The 26,163-nt window shown below is 36.6% G+C and overlaps 1 pseudogene; it reads right to left on the bottom strand.

The window, feature by feature from the left end:
- LOC128245991 (transmembrane protein 209-like) overlaps positions 1 to 21,170 on the bottom strand; it is a 34,402-nt pseudogene extending 13,232 nt beyond the window's left edge.
- Positions 21,171 to 26,163: the final 4,993 nt, after the last annotated feature.

Here is a 26,163-nt window from a genome sequence, read left to right as displayed (position 1 = left end):
GACGATGAATCATGCCAAATATCTAAGCTCTAGGCCAAGTAAGTTCAGAGGAGAAGATTTTTTAAGGTTTTCTCTATAAACATATAGAGAAAACCCATGACCCCCCGGGGCGGGGCCAATTTTGACCCCAGGGCCATAATTTGAACAAACTTTGTAGAGGTCCACTAGACGATGAATCATGCCAAATATCTAAGCTCTAGGCCAAGTAAGTTCAGAGGAGAAGATTTTTGAAGTTTTCACTATAAACATATAGAGAAAACCCATGACCCCCGGGGCGGGGCCAATTTTGACCCCAAGGCCATTATTTGAACAATCTTTGTAAAGGTCCACTAGACGATGAATCATGTCAAATATCTAAGCTCTAGTCCAAGTAAGTTCAGAGGAGAAGATTTTTGAAGTTTTAACTCTAAACATATAGAGAATACCCATGACCCCCCAGGGGCAGGGCCAATTTTGACCCCAGGGCCATAATTTGAACAAACTTTGTAGAGGTCCACTAGACGATGAATCATGCCAAATATCTAAGCTCTAGGCCAAGTAAGTTCAGAGGAGAAGATTTTTTAAGGTTTTCTCTATAAACATATAGGGAAAACCCATGACCCCCCGGGGCTGGGCCAATTTTGACCCCAGGGCCATAATTTGAACAAACTTTGTAGAGGTCCACTAGACGATGAATCATGCCAAATATCTAAGCTCTAGGCCAAGTAAGTTCAGAGGAGAAGATTTTTGAAGTTTTCACTATAAACATATAGAGAAAACCCATGACCCCCGGGGCGGGGCCAATTTTGACCCCAAGGCCATTATTTGAACATTCTTTGTAAAGGTCCACTAGACGATGAATCATGCCAAATATCTAAGCTCTAGGCCAAGTAAGTTCAGAGGAGAAGATTTTTGAAGTTTTCACTATAAACATATAGAGAATACCCATGACCCCACGGGGCGGGGCCAATTTTGACCCCAGGGCCATAATTTGAACAAACTTTGTAGAGGTCCACTAGACGATGAATCATGCCAAATATCTAAGCTCTAGGCCAAGTAAGTTCAGAGGAGAAGATTTTTTAAGGTTTTCTCTATAAACATATAGAGAAAACCCATGACCCCCCGGGGCGGGGCCAATTTTGACCCCAGGGCCATATTTTGAACAAACTTTGTAGAGGTCCACTAGACGATGAATCATGCCAAAAAATCTAAGCTCTAGGCCAAGTAAGTTCAGAGACGAAGATTTTTGAAGTTTTCACTATAAACATATAGAGAAAACCCATGACCCCCGGGGCGGGGCCAATTTTGACCCAAGGGCCATAATTTGAACAAACTTTGTAGAGGTCCACTAGACGATGAATCATGCCAAATATCTAAGCTCTAAGCAATGTAAGTTCAGAGTAGATTTTTGATTTTTTTTACTATAAACATATACAGAAAACCCATGACCCCCCAGGGGCAGGGCCAATTTTGACCCCAGGGCCATAATTTGAACAAACTTTGTAGAGGTCCACTAGACGATGAATCATGCCAAATATCTAAGCTCTAGTCCAAGTAAGTTAAGAGGAGAAGATTTTTGAAGTTTTAACTATAAACATATCAAGTATACCCATGACCCCCCGGGGCTGGGCCAATTTTGACCCCAAGGCCATAATTTGTTAATCTTTGTAGAGGTCCACTAGACGATGAATCATGCCAAATATCTAAGCTCTAGTCCAAGTAAGTTCAGAGGAGAAGATTTTTGAAGTATTAACTCTAAACATATAGAGAATACCCATGATCCCCCGGGGCGGGGCCAATTTTGACCCCAGGGCCATAATTTGAACAAACTTTGTAGAGGTCCACTAGACGATGAATCATGCCAAATATCTAAGCTCTAGGCCATGTAAGTTCAGAGGAGAAGATTTTTTAAGTTTTCACTATAAACATATAGAGAAAAACCATGACCCCCCGGGGCGGGGCCAATTTTGACCCAAGGGCCATAATTTGATCAAACTTTGTAGAGGTCCACTAGACGATGAATCATGCCAAAAATCTAAGCTCTAGGCCAAGTAAGTTCAAAGGAGAAGATTTTTGAAGTTTTCACTATAAACATATAGAGAAAACCCATGACCCCCCAGGGGCGGGGCCAATTTTGACCCCAAGGCCATAATTTGAACAATCTTTGTAAAGGTCCACTAGACGATGAATCATGCCAAATATCTAAGCTCTAGGCCAAGTAAGTTCAGAGGAGAAGATTTTTGAAGTTTTCACTATAAACATATAGAGAAAACCCATGACCTCCCGGGGCGGGGCCAATTTTGACCCCAAGGCCATAATTTGAACAATCTTTGTAAAGGTCCACTAGACGATGAATCATGCCAAATATCAAAGCTCTAGTCCAAGTAAGTTTAGAGGAGAAGATTTTTGAAGTTTTAACTCTAAACATATAGAGAATACCCATGACCCCCCGGGGCGGGGCCAATTTTGACCCCAGGGCCATAATTTGAACAAACTTTGTAGAGGTCCACTAGACGATGAATCATGCCAAATATCTAAGCTCTAGGCCATGTAAGTTAAGAGGAGAAGATTTTTGAAGTTTTCACTATAAACATATAGAGAAAACCCATGACCCCCCGGGGCGGGGCCAATTTTGACCCAAGGGCCATAATTTGAACAAACTTTGTAGAGGTCCACTAGACGATGAATCATGCCAAAAATCTAAGCTCTAGGCCAAGTAAGTTCAGAGACGAAGATTTTTTAAGGTTTTCACTATAAACATATAGAGAAAACCCATGACCCCCCGGGGCGGGGCCAATTTTGACCCCAGGGCCATAATTTGAACAAACTTTGTAGAGGTCCACTAGACGATGAATCATGCCAAATATCTAAGCTCTAGGCCAAGTAAGTTCAGAGGAGAAGATTTTTGAAGTTTTCACTAAAAACATATAGAGAAAACCCATAACACCCCGGGGCGGGGCCAATTTTGACCCCAGGGCCATAATTTGAACAATCTTGGTAGAGGACCATTTGGTGATCCTACCTACCATATATCAACGGCCTAAGCCTTGTGGTTTGGGAGAAGAAGATTTTTAAAGTTTTTCCTTTTGTTTGCCATGGCAACCAGAGTTCTGCATGGAATTGAATTCTTTGAACAACTTTGATAGAAGACCACCCAAGGAACATCCCTATGAAGTTTTATTAATATTGGCCAAGCGGTTAAGGAGGAGATGTCTTTTAAGTAAATTGTTGACGGACGACGCACGACGCACGCCGCCCGACAGACGTCGGACAAAAGGCGATCATAAAAGCTCACCATGTCACAAAGTGACAGGTGAGCTAAAAATCGATTACTTTGACACAATCCGAATCGGGATGTCCGAAATAATGCTATAGCGCAAAATTCATTCTCAGTTTGATCACTTTCTATCAACTTAAAAAAAAACGTTTCGGGAATTTCTCTTCAAAATAAATGGCAAATATGCCCTTAAATCGACGAATCGATGTTTTTAGAGGTTGGTGGTGTCATTTTTTTCCATTTTCCAATACCCGTTTATTCGTCTTCGTCGTCTGTCATATCAGGATACGACCATCCGGATACTGTCTTCTAGTCCCATCTGTAATTTCCGTAATTATCGGATGCTATCTTAACCAATCATATAGCTCGATTGCCAAGACGTAAATAGGTTCGTTAATTTCCGGCTTTACACTTCCAGAAAACTCACTTTTCGTACCCATATTGTTCGAACTGAGCTCGAATTGCTCCCCCTGTACCTCCCCCCCCCCCAGAAAAACTCAACGGATTTACATTAATCTCAAAATCGATCCGTGAGGCCTTAAATTAATCCGGAATTTTATCATCGTCAGTGAAACACGAATTGCATTGCGTATCTGAGGGGGGGTCCCAAGGATATCATAACGCAACTTACCATAGCCGCCTAGCGTTTTTGTTCACAAAGCCGTCCCACACAGTTAATTCTTAATTTGCATGTTGTGTACTGAAAAGTTTCAGCTTTCCATGACACTCTTCAATAAATCTATCCATGAATTAAAACAAATTAACAAATAACTACCAGGTATTAAATGGGAATAATGTAATTTTTACCTAAATTATTGATAAATGCAACTTATATTGCAGTCAAACTGGCTAAAATATCAGAAAAATGTGTCCTGTTCCCTAAAGTCAGGTTTTGAAGTTGCAGACAACAGTCCAAAGACCAAGAATTTAAGCATTTAGCCAGGGGCAGGCAAATCTTTGAAAAAAAATGAAATGTCATTTTTTTTTAGATTTAAATAAAATTCAAATTACACAAACCTTGATAAAATCCTTTTGGAGACTAGATGCCTATATAGATACCCTCAGGAACTTTTGTGTGAAATTTCATTACTGTACACTGCATATAAACTGAGTTATTTCAAAACCTGGTTGGTTCAAATCCAACTGAAGCAATCTCTAATCAATATTAACCTTAGTTCAACTAACAAATTAAATATTTGAATGTAGGAAGATTTGTTTTTAAAAAATCAGCAATGATGTTTTTCCTTTAATTGTCTCAGTTTCAATACAACAACAAATGAAAAATTTAATAAACAAGTTCATAAGCACTGTTCTATCTGAGAAGTTCCATGGATGTGAATCGCTTACTGTGGCAATGGTTTCCTAATCACCATTGAAGTTATATCCACTCCTCGATCTAAGGCATTATTAATACTACTTCAATATAAGCAATTTGCTCTGCCTTTTTTTTATAGATTATAAGTATCTATCATGTGTTTCCGGTACGGATAGAAAAAACCGACCCGAGGGCACGTGCGTAAGCCGGTAACGAGGCTTGCCGAGTAACCGGTCACGCAGCGTGGCCGAGGGTCAAATTTTTTCATCCGGACCGGAAAAACATGATTGATATATTTTTTGGCATACCTAAAATTATGAATTTGTGGAAAAATTGACGTAAAAAATGCACTTTTATACATTTCACCAAAAAGCATGTGCGACGTTGTGTACTGACGTCATAAAGAGCAGTAATTTTAAATCACCATTGACGTCAAATGGATCCTTTAAAAATCGTGCTTTTAGGATTATTATTTTCAATTTTAATTAAAAGTATTGTATACTTATATTTTTGATTGCGCTTTTTATTGAAATTGCATAATATACTTTTCATAAACCATACAATAAAAGAAATAAGAAGTGGGGCATTGTTGCGCGTGACTCATCTTACATGATGGGGGTTGTAAGACGATTTTTTCCAGAACAGGTCACATGACCGGAAACACATGTCCGGTATGCAAGAAAATTGTCTATTCCAAAGGTATTCTTTTTTTTACATTAAACTCATGACGATATTTGTCTGTCAGATTATCCACTATTATGCCATTGCATCTTCTTTGCTGAACGAACGATAAATGAATACTCACTATTTAGCAGTATTTTTTTGGTCACAAATAGCAACTTTTTTACCTTTTTGCCCTATTTTGGCAAATAGAGAATTTTTAGAAAATTTGTTCTTACATGTAAATACAGTTCGAATTTATCAAAACAAAAGTAACATTTTGGGTTTATTCAGGGAAGACCATAAAATAGCAATTTTGATTTATAAGTATGTAGGTTGGTTTCAAAAGCTCATTACAGTTTACTTTACCTAGTTGTTAAGTTATCAAATTTAAAAAAAAAAATTACTTTAATGGACTATAATATACTGTAGAGGGGCCTTGTCGTAAAGTTAAGAAAAAAAGGTCCTATGAATAGGGGGACTTTGACTTTCAGTCCAGACAATCCCAGGTAAAATCCCCGCTCTGCACAGACAAACTGCTGGGAAAAGCCCCGCCAAATGCCCCCGCACCCTAGGGACAACCTAGATTAGGCCCATTCCCCGCTTTTTTAGGCACAAAAACAATACCTACGCATTCACTCAGTACAGCCAGCCCACTTGGAAGGTAAAAACAGGGCCCATTTCCCCTGCTATCCCTGGTATACCCCAGGTCTTGACAATTGACTGATGCATAACTGTTGAAGAATGATGGGTGGGAAATATTTCATTGTTTCATTAATTATAAAATATGAGAATTTATCACACATGCAAAAAGCCACCGAATGGGTGATAGTATTTCTTCTGTTCTGCAATTCATTCAGAACGCGGAACAAAACATCAATTTGGTGTGGCCGAAGTCAATAATTTAATTGAGTTGCACCAAATGTCTAACCGTACACAAGGACATTTCATATCACACACTTATACTGGAAATTACCTTTAATTTAAATGAAGGACTAAGAAATGTATACAAAACAAAGACTCACGGCGCACACAGCAAAAGACGCTCACTATGCTATTTTCTGCTTCTACAAGTGTGAAATATTTTGGATTTGCTTGCATTTTAATGATGGAATCCTTGGCCAAAATTCCAACTCGACGGAATTTTGTAGAACGATGCAACGCTGTGTGCGCCGTGAGTCGTTGTTTTGTAAACATTTCTTAGTAATTAGTAATATCTAAGAACATGTGTTAAAATGTTAATTTTGTTCATTTCATCCATTAAACGAATTGTTTGTAAAATTTATTTTAGTTCTTAAAATAAATATCGGTATTTCAAGAAAGGCTGTTGTTAACGTGAATTTTAAATATGCTGCTGTAAATTCTTCTTATAACTGGCTTATTTTATTTAATAAGTAGTTTTGACTACTCTCTCAACTGTGACGATAATGCATTCAACATTGAACTATTATTTCAAATGATATTTCTTTCATGAAATGAATGTATATCCATCCATTTGATCGAGTTTAAGATGTTAAATTTATGTTCTAGGTAGGCCTACCTGGTAGGCCGTCATGGTGATACGTCCAAATTATCCATTGTCCCTCTGTAAGAGACGGAGTTAACCCTCATATGTTTCACCAAATGTTGACAAAAGATGGATAAATTCAATTGATGCAGTGATAAATACATTTAAATTGAAGACAAGATATACTCCAGCCAACTCCGTTCCATGTACATCCCCGGTAAAAGAAAGTCAACAGTCAAGAAATGATTGAACTACGTGTTAATGTACAATTAATCATTAAACTATTGAATAGAAGAAATAAATGATTACATATTTTGCGGGTTGTGACGTCATTATAAACTACTTATTTCTTTTTCATGATATAAGCCAAACCCTTTGAGTGAAATGATTCAAAACGTCGCGCTCATAATGTTAAAATTCAACCCATTTAAGTTATGAATGTAGTGGATGCAATAACAATTTATTTGATATATGTTTGAATTTTACATAAGTAAAGTCATGTTGTTGTTGACATCAATATAATCTTATACCATTGTTGTTTGGCATGGCCTTCATACAACTTTGAATACATTATACATCGGAAATGTGTACACAAATGACAAATCTATCGAAGTTTTTTAAAACACTGTAATAGTTTTTTTTTTCAAAAAGGAAACATATTTAGGGCAGTCTATTTTATCAGAATCTGAAAGTGGGTTACAAAATGACCTGTTGTTGTTAAAAGATTACTGATATAGATAGAATGTTTTTCACATAAATATTGGTGTAAATGCAAATAAAACAAAGGTAATAATTTTTAAAAAAGGCTGAAACATTAGGCAAAATTTAATTTTGTTTGTATCAAGGGTTTGAGTTTGAAATTGTGAATAAATTTACTTATCTAGGAATAAGCACTGGTGGGTCATTTAGCACAACGTTTGACACCTGGTCAGGACAGGCTATGAAGACTTTTTACAAGCTTAATTCAGACCTAATAAAATTTTCTGGTATAGCAACATGCTATTATTTATCTTTGTTTGATAGCATTAAGTTAGAAAGAGATTATTCCAAGTTCTGTAAAAAAATACTGGGTGTTAGAACCCAAACTCAGAACAATTGTGTGTATGGAGAACTTGGTAGAATACCATTACTAATTATAGGAATTGTAAATGTGATTAATTATTTTTTTAAAGATTTTACAATGTGATGATATTAAATATGTTAAAGCTGTTGAAAGAAAATCGTATACAGATTTAGAAAGATTGCCAAATTGTTAGTCATGGGCAAAAGTTCTTATAGATATATTACAATCACTAGGATTTTATGATGTATGTTTATTTCAAAGTGTTTGTGTTTTTAATATAAATTTATATGTGAACTGTAACAGAGAGCAAAAGATTTTATGTACATAATTGGTTTGCTGAATTTAATAATTTATCTAGAGCCAAAACATTTGTATTATTCGCAGACTGTAAGTTGCAGCCACTTTTGTGTGTTGTTAATATAAAGTTAAATTTAGGAAAGCATTGACGAGACCTAGACTTTTGTCACACAGGTAAGAAATTGAGGCCGGTAGATACCACAAACCTACTCCTATATCTGAATATGTAAAGGAAAAGTCAAGTTTGCCACAAAATAGTAGATGAATTTCATTACTTGTTTAAATGTACTTTATTTAGTTATTTAAGAAGACAATACATACATAAATACTATTTAAATAGACCCTTATATAACTAAATTTGTTGAATTTTTACAAATACAATAAGACTATTCAAAGGAAATTAGCATTTGTTTATCCACAAGGCTTTTAAATTGAGAGTCCCTGTTGTATTTATAATGATGTTAACAACTCATTTAAGTAACATTTGTAACCACTGTCACCTCACTATGGTTATATGATATTCTATGTGTACTGTCTATGTTCAATTTGTGTTTCGACAGTACCTTGTCAGTATAAATAAGTGTACGTTAAATAATATATATTGTGGCCTACGATCGATTGATGGAAGTGCATTTAATTCTATATATTATGAATACATTGATGTACATATGTATGTTCATGAGCCTATGGTCTGGCTATATGCATTTGAATAAACTATGAAACTGTATTATCACAACTCGACGCTTGTGATTCCACATCTAATGTCTGGTTGGTGATATATAAATCTATGGCGTCAAAGCCCCCCCCCCCTCCCCCCCCCCCCGATGAAAAGTAGATCAAATATTTGGCCATGCTGGACATCCTTATCGTGCTCATGGCTAAAGATAAAAAATACCCGTAATGAACTACTCTTCTATTGTCATCACAAAAGTGCCTCCCTTGTTGAAGACCGTCGTCTGTAGCACAATAGAAACATTGTCATATGGTATTATTTGAAATGTGAAAACTTTGTAAACCTTGTTTTCGCATAACACACTAGGCTCGGGTTGGGATGAACCTTTCTTACACGAAAGGCCATGCAAGATACAAATTATCATCTTACGAGGGAAAGTCATATTCATGGTAGTCAATTTCTTTGTCAGTGCTTTTTATTATTTCCTGATTTCTTCTTGATAAATATATTTTGACCATTTTCGAAGCAAGGGATTTAACTGGAGTGTGGGCAGTTTTATGATTAACCTTAGGAATGGCGATTTTGTTATTAAATGCAATCATTTCTTGGCTTTTGAATTTCTCTCACTTTGGAATGTACATGGGACGGGTTTGGCTGAAGTGTATTTTGCCTTCCATTTTATTGTATTTATTACTTCATCCATTTATCTTTGTAAACTTTTGGTGAAACTACAGAGGGACAATGGGTATTTGGAAGTGTCCCTTTGATGGCCTTCAGGCAACATAAATTAAACATTTTCAAATCGATCAAATTGATGTAAATTCATACCATGAGTAAGAGTTTTGGGTTGTATACATTCTCGTCATATTAAGAGAGCAATACAAAGTATAAAATGGAATAAAATAAGCATGTAATGATACGTTTGTTAAGCATACCGAATAAACATAGTCGGCTTTATTTAGATGAGAAGAATTTCACGTTAACAGCAGCACATATAACATTCACGTTTACAACAGCATTTCTTGAAAATTGGATATTTATTGGAAAAAAATATAAAAACATTTAACGAATAGTTCGTTTTATGAAAGTAATTGGCAAAACTAACTTTTTAACGCATGTCTGATTTATTAACTATTACTTATAACTAAGACATATGTACAAAACAAAGAATCACGGCGCACACAGCGTTGCATCGTTCTACAAAATTCTGTCGAGTTGAAATTTTGGCCAAGGATTGCATAGATACAAGCAAATCTAAAGTATTTCACACGTGTAGAAGCAGAAAATATCATAGTATTTTATAGGCTAAGAAATATTTTCCTATCTTTTCTCTAAAAAAGGTTATTTATGAATTACGGTCACTTTCTTGCTTGTTAACATCAGTTTTGAACCATTGTGACACATGTGAGAACCCCGTTGAAGTCATGTGATTCCTCACCCTGAGTAACAATCATTACACATTGTAAATTATTTTTATTGCTGAACGTACTTTATCACATTATTTATGTTAAGCAATATCACTCAATTTTAAAGATAGGATGGCCAGACGCCTCTATTGTACCTTGAATACTGAACAGGTTTGAGTAACAATCATTACACATTGTAGATTATTCTTAATTGCTGAACGTACTTTATCACATTATTGATGTTAGGCAATTTTTGCTCAGTCTTAAAGATACATGTATTTGTAGGATGGCCAGACACTACTATTTTATCATAAGCACTGGATAGGCATAAGTTTAATTATTTTGCTAGATTCAAAACTCCAAATTTAACAATTTGTGGAAATTGTGAATAAAATACCTCGGGGAAATTTGAAAAACAATCTCCTGTGATCTGAATAAACAAAGGGAAGTAACTCTCAAAACATTAAGAAACTTGTAAGACAAGAGGAACACCTCTGCCTCACAAATTATATGTCAGGCCCTTGTTATCCCCAAACCCTTGTGTGTGCCTAATTTCAGGACAATCTGTTCCCTCCACAAAACAGAAAGAGCTAGTACTGGTTTACATCAAGTGAAAGGGCACATACATTTTTAACAAGTCACAATGGCTAATGGTTAAATATGTAAGGCACTAGTACCTTTCATGGGTAGCATAGGCAGCCATTGTAATAACTCATTTTGATCCACATTCCCAACAACCCAAAAACCTTACATTTCTACTAGGCTTGAACAATTGCACCAAGGCCTCCTGAATGAATTCAGATTTTGAACACTGAATGTGTGAAAAGTTTTAAAACATTTCATCTTAAAATGTCAATTATTTTGAGCCACATACATTTTACAACAGACCATCCGAATAACCAACAGCATGATTCCATTATATCTCCTTCAAACTCATAATGACATTACAAGGGCAAGCAGTAGCTGAACTGTAACAGTAAATATATATATCATATACACATGGCCATTCACCTCCAAAAAGGTGTATAAATATTGGGAATGATTTAAATATCAAACATGAGTGCAGCGGAGCGGACACCAATGCTGACCTGTTGCTGTTTATTAGTGAAAATGTGGCATAGCTCTACAAATATTAAACAAGAGTGCAGCGGAGCGGACACCAATGATGACCTGTTGCTGTTCATTAGTGAAAATGTGGCATAGCTCTACAAATAACAAAGTCAGAGTTATGTACCTTGCAATACAAGCTATCTTTTGCAGCATGTGTACCAAGTTTCATTTGAATATCAAATATACAAAATTGACTATACAGAAAATTACACCGAATCTATAACAGTACCAAACTTTTTATCTTCGAAAGAAGATGAAAATAATAAAAAATATAATAGGACAAACTAATAAGCTATAGAATACCTTGGGCAGGTTGAACACAGTGTCTCTAATGACCACTTGGAAATGTGGTGGGTTAATGCTGGTCTGGTATAGAAGTAAGTTTTCCTTCTCCAGGTCTGAAATAATGGGCACCATGGCATTTTAACAACATATTTCATTTCAAGATAGAAAAAAAAGTATTTTTATAAAAAAATGCTTAATTACCGGTACTAACAAAACTATTTTATTATAGAAAATGAGCAAGTTGAGCAATCAAGCATTTGACTTGATGAGACACACTTAATATATAACTGACATTGGTAAACATTGGTTACCACAAAGGATGGGTATTGATGGGAAAAAAGCACTGTGATATATCGCAATATTTCCGTAGTGTACTGTTTGAATAACAAAACGAAGAACTTGTGAGGAATTTATAAAATTGAATGCTAATTTACAGCATTATTACTCTCTTGAAATGATGAAAAGAAAATGTTTGTCCTATAATAATAATAATAATAATAATAATAATAATAATAATAATATCTTTATTTAGAGAAGGTATATACACATTATGACATAATTACATGTTCAACCATAACAACATCATATTTACAATGTAACTATATTGGCATTTTTGTGCTTTTCTAACTTTGAAAACATAAAATAATAAAAAAAAAAAATCAGATACTACTACTATATTAATGATTTAACAAGTGGAAAATGATGAATTGTTCGACATTTCAAAACACATTGATGAACCTAGTTGTCAAGTGTCATAAAAAAGTATCTAAGGCTACATATCCTTACTAGGTTTATCTGGAGTCTTGAGGAAGTGGCCATTGGGGTACCTTAGGCCCGGGGAAGCCGGGAATCCAGGTATGTGCAGAACATGTGCATCACAAACTGGAAAAAAATTGTATAAAAGTTAGGTTTTAACTTAAAAGATATTAGTGTTGCAGCCTGTCCTCATGGAGACCAACTTGGGTACCCTTCTGCCTTCAGAATTGAATGCTATAGATAATAAAGTAATTGCTTTATTCTGTTAAAAAGCTTATTTTATGCTAATAAATTTATCCACACTTGGTATCTATGGTAGTTGGAGCTTCTGAAACTGTTCATGTAAACACAATTCTAACTGTTTTTGTCAAATTCATAATATTAAGGTTCAACACAGCCGGATACAATATGCCCTTTCCACCCTAAGCACCCGGTCCCTTCATACAGCACACTGCCCTTTTTAAAACCTGGCAAAAAAACGAGCTTTTATCCGAGTTAAAGTTTACACCCAAGTGAAGGTTCTCATCCGAGCAAAACTTCTCACTGAGTGATAGTTTTTATCCGAGCAAAAATTCTCACCAAAGTGAAGGTTCTCATCCGAGTGAATGTTCTCACCCAAGGGAAGGTTCTCATCCGAGTGAAAGTTCTCACCACCCAAGGGAAGGTTCTCATCCGAGTGAAAGTTCTCACCCAAGGGAAGGTTCTCATCCGAGTGAATGTTCTCACCCAAGGGAAGGTTCTCATCCGAGTGAAAGTTCTCACCACCCAAGGGAAGGTTCTCATCCGAGTGAATGTTCTCACCCAAGGGAAGGTTCTCATCCGAGTGAAAGTTCTCACCACCCAAGGGAAGGTTCTCATCCGAGTGAAAGTTCTCACCCAAGGGAAGGTTCTCATCCGAGTGAATGTTCTCACCCAAGGGAAGGTTCTCATCCGAGTGAAAGTTCTCACCACCCAAGGGAAGGTTCTCATCCGAGTGAAAGTTCTCTCCAAAGTGAAGATTTTTTAACCGAGGGAACCAGACCAAGTAAATGTTCTAACCTGAATGGAGTTGAAGTTCTCACCTGAGTATCTGTGGGCAAATGTTCGCTCCATGGTTTCCCATACTGGCCCCCACCACCACCTCGATTCCACAAGAACTCACTGACACACCCATCACTTCCCAACTCTGAAAATGTACAATGGTATTTATCCTTTACGATGTGTTTTATGAATTTATTTTCGCATTATAGCCCACTGAGCTAAACAGAAGAATAGATGTCTACACTTTATCCTATTAATAGATAAGGTATCATCATATTGAGGTTAGGTATATGTATCACGATGGCCAACAGTAGATTAGATGTCTTGCTTTAATCCACTTGATAGATAGGGGACCATCATATTGAGGTTAGGTAAATGTATCACTATGGCCAACAGTAGAAAATATGCCTACCCTTAATCCTCTTGACCAGGTATTCCTGATTGGACATACAATCTAGATAGGGGACCATCATATTAAGGTTAGAGTGGTCTTCTCCAAATCTTGTACTGAATTGTACCATTTGGCATCTTCATACAACTTAATACAAAAGCAGCTGTGTGGCACGAAGATATACAGTGCAGGTTTCAAACGAACTAGAGCTCTGCAGAGTAAACGCCAAAACTTGTTCCTTTTGCTCTTTTTTCACTTGAACAAGGGGCATAACTTAATAAGTATTGAAACAAGAGTGATGTTCTTTGCTATTTATGTGCATATTGTTTGCTAGTGATCCAGCTATGCCTAAATAGGAGGGATGAGAGCCATGCTGCCCTTTAATGGCCCCTACCTCCTTTTTACTTCACCCAACTGTAGCCTTTTGTTTGATAGAGCTGCCTTTGATGAATATTATGATGGCAAATTGCTAATATGTGCATATTGTTTCTGGCAACATGTGTATCAAGTTTCATTTGAGAATCTTGAAAGTTAAAAGTTTTGACACAACCACACTGACAATAACTAGGCTGACAGCGATACCAAGGTTATTTCAGAGTACCTAATAAAATCCACATCTCCACAATGTTGTTCACAGTGATTAAATGAATACAATCGGTTTCTTTTTCTACTTTTAGTCTGGGATGATTCAGTGATTTTCTAGTCTGCAATTTGGAAAATAGCCAATAAAGAAAGTTTTTTTTTTATTTCTTAAATAAATGCAAACATGGAGGTCAGGAGAAATGAGTTCTACCTTGTAACAGAATGGTCCAAGCCTGCGATTAAGAAGCAACATATATTTATGCCTCTCATAATATGTATTATGTTTATATTTGTACCTTTGGCTAGTGGCCTTAAACTGAGTTCAAGTGAGTGTCAATATAAAGAATAATCATTGCTCTCGTGATACAGACCTTTCTGAGGCGCTCAATCCAGAGGAACAGATCATCATCTGTCACTCCCAGAGGCCTCCAGACCTGAAACATGCAACTAGTACATTTCAAGTAGTTGAAACATATCTATATGCAAGGACATAGGGAGGACAAAGTTGTATAAGCGGATAAAAGGGACAGTCCCATCATAAAATTGACCACACAAGAAATCAAAACCACAACATAAATATTTGGCCTATCATACGGAACTTCTGCTTTAAGAAACAAAGTTGTTAACCTTCAAATCTTTACTAAACGGAAAGTATCATTGACACACTAGTGATCCGCAGTAATCTATACAATTTAAAGATAATTATATCAGCTGGGTTTTTTATATTCGATGCAGAAAATGTAACTTCCTCAATTAATTTTTGCTATACGGCCAATTTCAGCCAGTTTTGGTTCATATTTAATAAATTACCCGTTAGTCCAGTTTACCTGTCTGTGGTATATATGTTAAAACTAAATCTGTTTGTGAATACATGGTACTTCTGTTTGTCCAGAATTGTCTTGGAAACAACTCATAAACTAAAGATAAGTTGGAAGTTCAATCTTAAACAAGAGCTGTCAGAAAGACATCACACTGGACAACTCTGCCGCTTTTAAGTTTAAGGATTGCAAAGTTTTAGTGAAACAGGCGTGGATTACTGTTATATCTACTTAACATGAAAAACCTTAACCAGCATGCCTGAGTCAAATAATAAAAGGGCAGTATATGCATAATATTTCAATGCAATAAATCAAGTAGTTACTGATTCATTGACTTATTTGTGCATACATGCAACCAAAGAGACAATTCAATAATTGAATTTCCTATGTCATGATAATGAGATATTACTGTTTTATACTGTGAATACAATGTTTCTTTTTATTTGATGGACGTTCACATTACGTCTTCAAGTGATTATCTAAAAGCACAGATGTAATGCATTCCAGAGTCATTTGGAATCAAACCATTTATAAATATTACACAAATTTGCCTCTTTTATAGAATATTTAACAGTTAAAGGGAAGTAATCCAATTAAATATTTATGTATCATAAAATTATGATTTTACTCTCAGATGCATTTCCATGACTCAAGTATTAATGCATTTATGATGTATTCTATGTATTTTGGGTTGGTGGCCTTTTATAATAAACTAAACAATTAGCTTGAGATGGACTTGACAGCTCTTTGTTCACAAAAGTTTATAATCCTTCATAAAAGATAGTCCCCACTAAAACCCTGTCTCGAAATTGTATATTACCTCTTCTCCCAAATAATCGCTATCATTCGTCCACGACTTATGGCTCTGTTGGGATTGACTGGCGAGCTGGAACTGGTTATTACGGAACACGTGGCTCAGGTCCAGGCTTGGACGGCCGTAACTCCAGAATGATGAACTGTTCAGCGACATGTCCTGGCAACCTGTGATAAAGCGACCATCTTATCAACCAATGCATCGTTTTTTGATTTTCAGAATCAATTGTTTTTATGGATTTTTAAAGGATTATTTTCTTAAAACAAGGTATATTTAAAGTTGCAAAATCTCAATGCAGTGGTTTTAATAATAATTCAGTTATTGACAGCCAAATGGCAATTTTCATTAAAATCAAATAAAGCTAACCCTAAATGATATGCAGAATAAATACATCGCTGCATCGTACATAATACAGGCTTTCAAGTGACCAAAAACTACAAAGCTTTTTTTAAAAGAAAGTAATGACTACTGAACATTTCCATCAGTGTTATGTTGATAAACATTTACATTTTTTTCAAGATTCTAAAGATCTTTGTGTTGAACTTGCACAAATCTTAAAGTAACTGGCTAGCTAGGGGAAGTTGGTGGCATGCCAATATTTTGAAATTGAGTGCTTCATTTCCCGCATTTTAGGCCATTCTAAGAGCATTTTAATAAAACACTTGTATTCTATTATTCAACCAAAGAAGTGGAAAGAGTAGGGCTTTTCCAAGACGAAGAAGGTAAAAGTGAGCCCACTTTAAAGCCTGAATTAATAAGGAAACAGCTAAGCAACAATAGAAAGTAAGGCTACATGACCCGCGGACTTACTGAGAGCTGCCTTGTAGTCTTTCTCATCTTGCTCCTCCAGGTACACTGACAGGGACTGTAAGTCTGCCATCTTGTCAGATGGCGCTGAAAATTTGATGCGGTTGATTAAACAAATAATAATACAAAGAAAATTGACAACGCTAAGAACACCACAAGTCCCAGACAATGCAAAGACCATTGCAAGACCATGACAATGCCAAGAGCATTGCAAGTCCATGACTACGCTTAGAACACCTAGAGTCCATGACAACGCCAAGAACACCACAAGTTCATGACAACGCCAAAAACACAACAAGTCCATGACAACGCCAAGAACATCACAAGTCCATGACAACGCCAAGAACATCACAAGTCCAAGACAACGCCAAGAGCATCACAAGTCCATGACAACGCCAAGAGCATCACAAGTCCATGACAACGCCAAGAGCATCACAAGTCCATGACAACGCCAAGAACATCACAAGTCCATGACAACGCCAAGAACACAACAAGTCCATGACAACGCCAAGAACATCACAAGTCCATGACAACGCCAAGAACAGCACAAGTCCATGACAACGCCAAGAACATCACAAGTCCATGACAATGCCAAGAGCACCACAAGTCCATGACAATGCCAAGAGCACCACAAGTCCATGACAATGCCAAGAACACCACAAGTTCAAGACAATGCCAAGAGCATCACAAGTCCATGACAATGCCAAGAGCATCACAAGTTCAAGACAACGCCAAGAGCACCACAAGTCCAAGACAATGCCAAGAGCACCACAAGTCCAAGACAAAGCCAAGAGCACCACAAGTCCATGACAATGCCAAGAGCACCACAAGTCCAAGACAATGCCAAGAGCACCACAAGTCCATGACAATGCCAAGAGCACCACAAGTCCATGACAATGCCAAGAACACCACAAGTCCATGACAATGCCAAGAACACCACAAGTCCATGACAATGCCAAGAGCATCACAAGTTCAAGACAACGCCAAGAGCATCACAAGTCCATGACAATGCCAAGAGCATCACAAGTCCATGACAATGCCAAGAACATCACAAGTCCATGACAATGCCAAGAGCATCACAAGTTCAAGACAACGCCAAGAGCATCACAAGTCCATGACAATGCCAAGAACACCACAAGTTCAAGACAATGCCCAGAGCACCACAAGTCCATGACAACGCCAAGAGCATCACAAGTCCATGACAATGCCAAGAACATCACAAGTCAATGACAATGCCAAGAGCATCACAAGTTCAAGACAACGCCAAGAGCATCACAAGTCCATGACAATGCCAAGAACACCACAAGTTCAAGACAATGCCAAGAACACCACAAGTTCATGACAAAGCCAAGTGCATAACTATCCCTCTTTTTCATTTTAACTGTCACCATCTCTTTGATTTATCAATTCAATTCTTATTTTTGTCAGATAATTGATGATCAACGTCAGAAATAGTCCACAATAACAAAGGTTACCACTCTTAGCATAGGTGACCGCCTCACACCAAAAACGGCACTGTTTAAAAAAAGAAAGAAAGATTTCTAAGACACTACATGTATGAACATTGTAAAAAGCCTGCATGTACCTCAACCCTCACTGTACAACAACCATCATTCATGAGTCAATTACTTGGAAGAAAGGTACGCAGCACATGAGCTAGCTGAGGGGTGTATGTTTATCCTATGATGGCACTGGTCTATCCATCCCCAATAAGGGTTTCAGTCATGAAAGGTTTTGGGGCATAGTACACAAACAGAATGTAACTCTGGTAATTTAACATTTGCTAGTGTATAGAACTGTTACACAGGACCCTTATTTGACAGCTAAGAGGACAACTAGTATTTTAAGTTGCGAGGAGGGTGATTGAACAAGCTTGAGTGCATAAAATTACAAGTGACCATACCTGGACGGACTATAAGCAGTATGAGAGCTAGATGGAGTACTACTGGAGAATACCAGGCTATTCTTGCCATGGAGCAGAGCTGCGAATGGGCGACAGGCTGGAATGGTACATGCTCTTTAGTAATATATAGAAATAATTTCGCACGCACCTCGAAGTTTTATTTTAAATGGTTACGATATCTCAGTAAGTTACTGTAACAAATAGAAGAGACACATTAAGTGTTGTTTATCTACTGTGATATTTCATAAACAAAAATATGGGTGTACGAATAATTGCCCTGTTTAGAAATGCTGCAGTAATTAATGCTATACGAAAGCATCCCCAACACCCTAAATGGAACTGGGTGAAAAACATGAGATTAAGAAACTAACCACAACATTTTGAAAACACCATAAAGACTTTACGCAACCTTGAACATTAACCATACCATTGTCCTTGACCCCAAGGAGTCGCTTCTGTATCTGGGTGACTTCCAATTTGTTGTTGAAGACATAGTACGAGAGGCATTTGAACACATCGGAGACAATACTGAATACTAGCATGACAATTAACGACACCTCTGAAATAAACATGGCAGGGCTTAAACCATCAGAAGAATATGGTGGATGTGCCAGTGTTTTATTTGATTCATCTTTAAAACGCTGTTCAGAAATTTATTATAGTTCAGTGCACCTTTTCATTTGAAAAGGATTTTTTTATTGACTGCTACCTTTTTCATCAGAAGGTTTTGTCTGAATGATCTGTATAAATTTTAATCTTTTAGATGCCCGAAAACAGCTTTCTTGCAAAGCAATACTAAATTAAATTACTCATAAAATATGTTATCATCTATCTCTATTATGATTTACACACAAACATCATTTAATACGCACTTGTAAAACATTGAAAACAAAAATACATGCTATTTGTAATAAGCAAATAAAATACCCTCAGCTTCTATACTCAAGTCTAATATGATGACTGTTTTATGGATTTTTAGGTACTAGTGAAAGTTTTTTCGATTTTTTTTTACCATGCCAATGCTAGTCGAAAAGCCACAGAAAATATCCTGTACCCAGTGGTTGGAATAAGCACAATCCCGCAAACCCTTCACTGGTTAACTTTACTGGGTTTGCTCAAACTCTAGATTTTAAACAGCAATACTTATAATCTAAGAATTCAAGCTCGTTCATACAAAAGACTCATTACAATGACTTCTGTACCTATATACCAGAAGACTGTCCTGCCAATCTGCAGTACTGCACTCAGAAAGAAAATGTTCCTGAAGAAGAAAGGTACATACATATGCAAATATGGTTAGAAACTTATATATGATAAACAAAATGCAGTCAATGTAAAGTTATATAAATTTCAATGATTTCATAAACAAGATCACAGTACGTTTTTGCATATATATCATATATAACATTTTAAAGAAACCAGAGTGCCATGGATCGAAAAACAAAGCTTTGCTGTTGTTGTTTAAGTAGTTTAAGTCAAACAGCATTACTCAATTATCAATAAAGCTCGAATTATATGCCTTCATGTATATAGTTGTATTCGTATGTCTGTTGCAACATGTGTTCCAAGTTTCATCTGCGTATCTTACATGGTTTTTGGGTTATGGCTAAGTTCAAAGATTTTGCACTTTAACAATGCTCACATTGAAGTGAACAGAGAGGCATTTTAAAAGAAAAAAATAAATACTGTACATTGAAGATTAATTTTTCATGAAACATCCATTCATTAATAAGAAACAGTTAACAAAGAAGACCAGTATACAAAGTTTGCAGCCCGCCAGCCAGCTTGTTGAAAATACTGCACCACAAACAAGTGTAAGGATACAGGCTTGTTTATCCCTACTACTCTCAACTAATTGTACGTTGCCAAATTTTTCTACGATTTTTTATATGGCAAATCCTTCACGACAACCTGTTTTGTTAGGGAATATAAGAATCCCATATAATATGTCTATTATTTTAGACTACCTTTTTCTTTTAATAAAATGAATGTTTTACAAAAAAGAAAAGGAAGATAAAGAACCAACATGCCAAAATAAAGCAGAAACACTGCTACTCCACAAGCCATGACGTTCCTCTGAGCATGTTGCACATCTTTCTGTGTGAGTCGCTTCTTCCAAGACTTATCCACACTAGGGCTGCTAGTCTGGCCTTGCGCCAAGGGGGAGGGACTGCCAGGTTGTCCTATCTGCAAAGAGCGAAATTAAAGTAACCACTTTTGTAATGTTTATTGTTATTTAAACGTCAAGCTACTGGTTGAGAAGCGGTTTCCGGTTTAGATCTTCATAAAGAAAGTACTGCAATTCAACTATTTATTGTCACTAGGCAATCAAAAGTTGAAGTTCTTATCGAGACACATAAGTAACTTTTATCATTAATTAATGTTTAAAATTATTTTTTTCATTTTGTACACACACTTGCACGTGGGGGATCATCACGCGCAGCGCATTGCGCATGCGTGTGAACCTAAATGCAAACAGATGGACCAAACCCTCCCAATCCTGAGAACATCGCCCCGGCAGTCAACCTCCATCGCCAGAAACTAGTAACGACCAACAGAACCAAAAGATAACTATGTAGCCGTCCGACGTGAGATGAGGGATCGGCTGGGTGATCCAATTGTGGAGTGGTTCATGCTATATTTTGAAGCTGCGGCATGGCAAGCAGTCCGGGAAGTATTTCCCAACACCGATGTGAAGGGCTGTACACATAGCTTCCACTGGTCTCAGCGGGTATACCAGAAGGTGACACGTCTGGGCTTGGCACCAGCCTATACTCAGAAGGGAGGAGTATACCACTTTGTCAGGAAGCTGCTCCCTACCTACACGCCGAGCATGTGAGGCCTGCCTTCCTCACATGAAGGGATCAGGCTCTGGAGTGAGAGAGTAAGCATATACTTGATCTGGTAGACTACATCGGATGAACATGGATAGAAGGCACGCTATGGCGCCTCATTGGTCTGTCGGTAGCCATGGAGACAGTATGAACAAGCAAATTCGTTGAACGAAGAGCGAACAAATATATATAGTCATTTAACTCACTTTTACTCACATTTAATTCACTTAGGCCAAATAAAAAATAGGTGCGTTTCAGGTAACGCTGCCATAAAAAATAGGGTAGGTAGGTCGGAATATTTTTTTATTTATATATTTTTTGATATATCGATTTCAGTAACTGTTGACTCAGACTGTACCAAAAATAAAAGTAATCAATTTTCAGGTTTATCAGCAGTTTTTTAACATGTTCCATGCTTCAAAGGAAACAATCTTTATTTGTCTGGTTAAATACTTTGACGATGATGGTTGGATTTCAACTAAGTTATGGTACACCACTCTTTTATTATTAAAGACTTTCCAGGAACGGTTTTCTTTATGCACCCTTTTGCTTTCAATCACCCGCTCACCTACCTGTTACATAATTACATGGAGAGTGGGACAGCAAATTTACCATATAGCCATCAGCCAAGAAAACCTCAATGCTGTCAAGAGGACCTGGGGTTCAGGTTTGAAGAACAAGTAACATGCAGGTTTTATTGCCAAAATTGCACACTTAAGTCTGACATATCAATCCAAAATTCAGTATCTGACACATTTGTATCTGACAAGAAAATAAAGTTCAAGAATTGAAATATACCTGTCACACAAGCACAAACTACCCGTAATTCACCTTAGAGTTTGGACACTCTAAAAATTTGGACACCCATTATTAATTTCAAAAATTATTTTGCGTAGTGACTACCTAATTTTCGGACACCCAAAGGACATTGATTATGACTTTTACAGTTACTATCATACATGCCATATTTCTGAGAGGCTTCCCAGTGGATTTTGGTCTGAATTCCAGGGGATTTTGATATAACACCAGGGGATTTTTACGCGACGAAAATTTGCGCAATATCTGCATTTATAATATAAGAATAAATACAGAAATACACTCAAATACAATAATTTTTGGACTTTCGTGGAATTTCACACTCATAATATTATTGATGCTTTCCATTGTCAACCTTAAGCAATTTTTTTTTTTTTTTTTTTTTTTTAATTCCAGGGGATATGAATCCCCCGGCGGGGGACAAGGGGATGGGTAGAAATTCCGGGGGATTTTTCCCCCCGCCGGGGGATATGGCATGTATGTACTAAGTCTCACAGACAAAGATGATTGATCTTTATCCTTAGAATGTATTTGCCTGGCTAGATTACCTAACCGTATACATCACTGTGACAAGTTAATTAGTTACAACCCATCCTAAACGAGTTATTGCCTGTTGAAAAGGAAGTGTGATATATATAACAGGATTAAAGAAAAAACAAGGGCAATCAAGGGATTAAGAAAACACAGGCATGACATGTTTGTAAAACGATCCGCCAATAAACTTTAAAACTTGTACCACACTTTTAATATAGACTTTATGAAGCAACAATCGTACAGTAATACTCATTGAAACATCAATAGAACAATATAAAAACACATTCAATGATACAGGTAACTATTTAATGTGATGAATTAAAGTTCATGTGCAATACTTAAGTTACAATCGAAAACACTACCCAGACACATTAATCCTGCATAACAATATCCATGCTCTCCACGAAATCCTCGTGGGTATAACTGTGAGTTATGTGACATCACACAGTGTGACTGTTTGATCTGAAGCCGATAGAAGGTGTTTATTCATTTCAATGCATGTATAAAATGGTGTTGAATGGGGTTTTAATTAACTTGAGGAAGGAGTTGCACTTAAAGGTGTTATAACCATCGATAACTACGGATAAATAAATAAGTTGTATAAGTAAAATGCAGACACGAAAAAAAAGGCAGGTTTAACATACATGGAGATAAAATGTGAAATTGGTTATTTTCAATGAATTCGGACAGCGAAAAAAATTAAAAAAATTAAGGTGTCCGAACTCTTAGGTGAATACGGTAAATACAATCAGAAATCCAACTCTTATATTGTCAACTTTTCGTATACATTTCGTAACAAAAGCTTTTCGTACCCAAATCACTTTTTTTTTCAGGGAAAAATAGGTTAGGGTCGGCGGGAAAAAATAGGGTCGGAAGTGTTACCTGAAACGGACCTATTTTTTATTTGGCGTAAGGTTGATATAAATTACAACAACCTGAGACATCTTCGAATAAGCCGGGTCTTCTACTGATAACTGTCCATATCGCTAATTGGATATAGCCTGGACCGTTGAGGTTGGGACCTTATACTTATAGCTTGAACCTGCTGGGAGCGATTTTTGAGAAAAGCCGCCACTTCTGAGGTCGGGACTCTATAGCTTGTTACTGCCTGGACTGATGATTGAGGAAAGCCGTCACTTCTGAGGTCAGGACTCTATAGCTTGTTACTGCCGGGACCGATGATTGAGAAAAGCCGCCACTTTTGAGGTCGGGACTCTATAGCTTGTTACTGCCGGGACTGATGATTGAGAAAAGCCGGACCACTATGGCCGGGACCTTAGCTGATAACTGCCGGATCATTTATTGACTTCATTGTAGAGATTGAGACAAGACACAACTCGCTTATACAGCTTCTTAATTGTATTTGCATATTATAATATAAACAATGTCTCACTCTTGCGCTAGTCTAAAATATTAGACGTGTTATACGGGATTCTTCCAATCCCTAACGTCTAAACGGGAATGTGCAAAAAAAAAACCGGGGGTGTTTTAAAAATATTGAAATTGTTTTAAGTGAAGTATTTTATGGTTGAAATTGATCATAAAGAGTTATATTCATATTTTACCATGTAAGTGAAATGCTATTTTGCACTAAACAAGCATTTAATGCATTAAAACAAGTTGTGTACCTTTCCAATAAAACGAAAGTTGAGTGACACAGAAAACAATTATGCAAAGGGGAACAACTCGATACAATCGTAATAACTCGGCCTCCTCCGACAAAGCTTCGAGATAGACCTCGTTGTACAATCGTAACAACTCGGCCATGGCCGAAATGTTCCGAACGATTTAAAACTGTGCCCTGAAGCCTTGCAGGTGCCCTTCATGTATATATCGTTATGTTTTGACAGAATGAAATGAAGAAAAGCCGTCAAACTCATAATTATAAGTTGGATATTTATTTTTTGTGTACGGAACTAATATAAAATAACATTATCTGGTAATATTTCTTGTTTTTTTATATTTTATAGACGCTATATGTTTTAACCCGGAATCCTGATCGGAACAACTACCCACTTTTGATACTAAACAATTTGTACGTGAAGGATTTGCCATATCAAAAATAAAAAAAAAATCCGTCAACGTACAATTATTTGGACTAACTCTTGCGCACACAGGGGTTTCTCTCGAAAAAAAATATTCTTATATATATTATATAGACAAGGGGTTGAACTCAAATTTTGCAATCCTCCAAAAAATGAAGTTAACAATGACTTACAGTTAAATTAATGTTTTTGTTATAAATAAAATGACTTTAAAAGACCGAAATCAATACAGGTTAGCCTAAGGTACAGTACGGATTGTAGTATTGCCAGATAAACGACAGTACGGATTTCAGCAGGTGCTTGGATGGTCTATTTACGTCATAGATATTTGTGTAAATAGAAAAATTTGCCTTTGCAGCAAAGTATTAAGGTTGACAATGTTTTAAGGTTGACAATGTTTATCATAAATTTCTCTTGTCAAAATAAACTCAATTTTGATTGTGTTTATATAAAATAATAATGTAAGTAGTTGCCACATTAACCCATGATTATTTTATGAAATAATTAGGGTAAATCAAACAATTAAGAAATAAAGGAAGATCTACACTGTACTTTATCTTTGATTTAGATTTAGCTAATACAGTATAATTTAGTATTTTAGTACTCCATATAAACAGCTGCTTCTGAGTCTTTAACGGTTTTTGAATAGGCGAAAGTTCCCTATAATCGCATTATTGTGCCTAGTATTTTAGAAGGTGTAAACAAAGGTCCATTGCTTTAATTTTAATACCTATCAATCCTTTATTTATGTTCATCATGAAAAGCATCCAACTTTGACACTGAAATTTAAGACATCCATTACGTTTTGAAGTATTTTGACTGTAAATCATATGACTGTAGCAATCATTGCTTTGGAACACGTTCTAAAGCACTGTAGTTTAACAGTAAACCATATATCTTTATACTGGTGGTCATAGCTGGGGGACACATTCTAAAGCACTGTAGTTTATCAAATGACCATATGTCTTTATACTGGTGGTCATAGCTGGGGGACACGTTCTAAAGCATTGTAGTTTATCAAATGACCATATTTCTTTATACTGGTGGTCATAGCTGGGGGACACGTTCTAAAGCACTGTAGTTTATCAAATGACCATATATCTTTATACTGGTAGTCATAGCTGTGGGACACGTTCTAAAGCACTGTTGTATCAAATGACCATATATCTTTATACTGGTGATCATAGCTGGGGGACACATTCTAAAGCACTGTAGTTTATCAAATGACCATATATCTTTATACTGGTAGTAATAGCTCGGGGACACGTTCT

This window comes from Mya arenaria, chromosome 9, assembly GCF_026914265.1.
Source record: "Mya arenaria isolate MELC-2E11 chromosome 9, ASM2691426v1".
NCBI classification, from domain to species: Eukaryota; Metazoa; Mollusca; class Bivalvia; order Myida; family Myidae; genus Mya; species Mya arenaria.
This window is presented reverse-complemented; position numbering and strand designations above follow the sequence as displayed.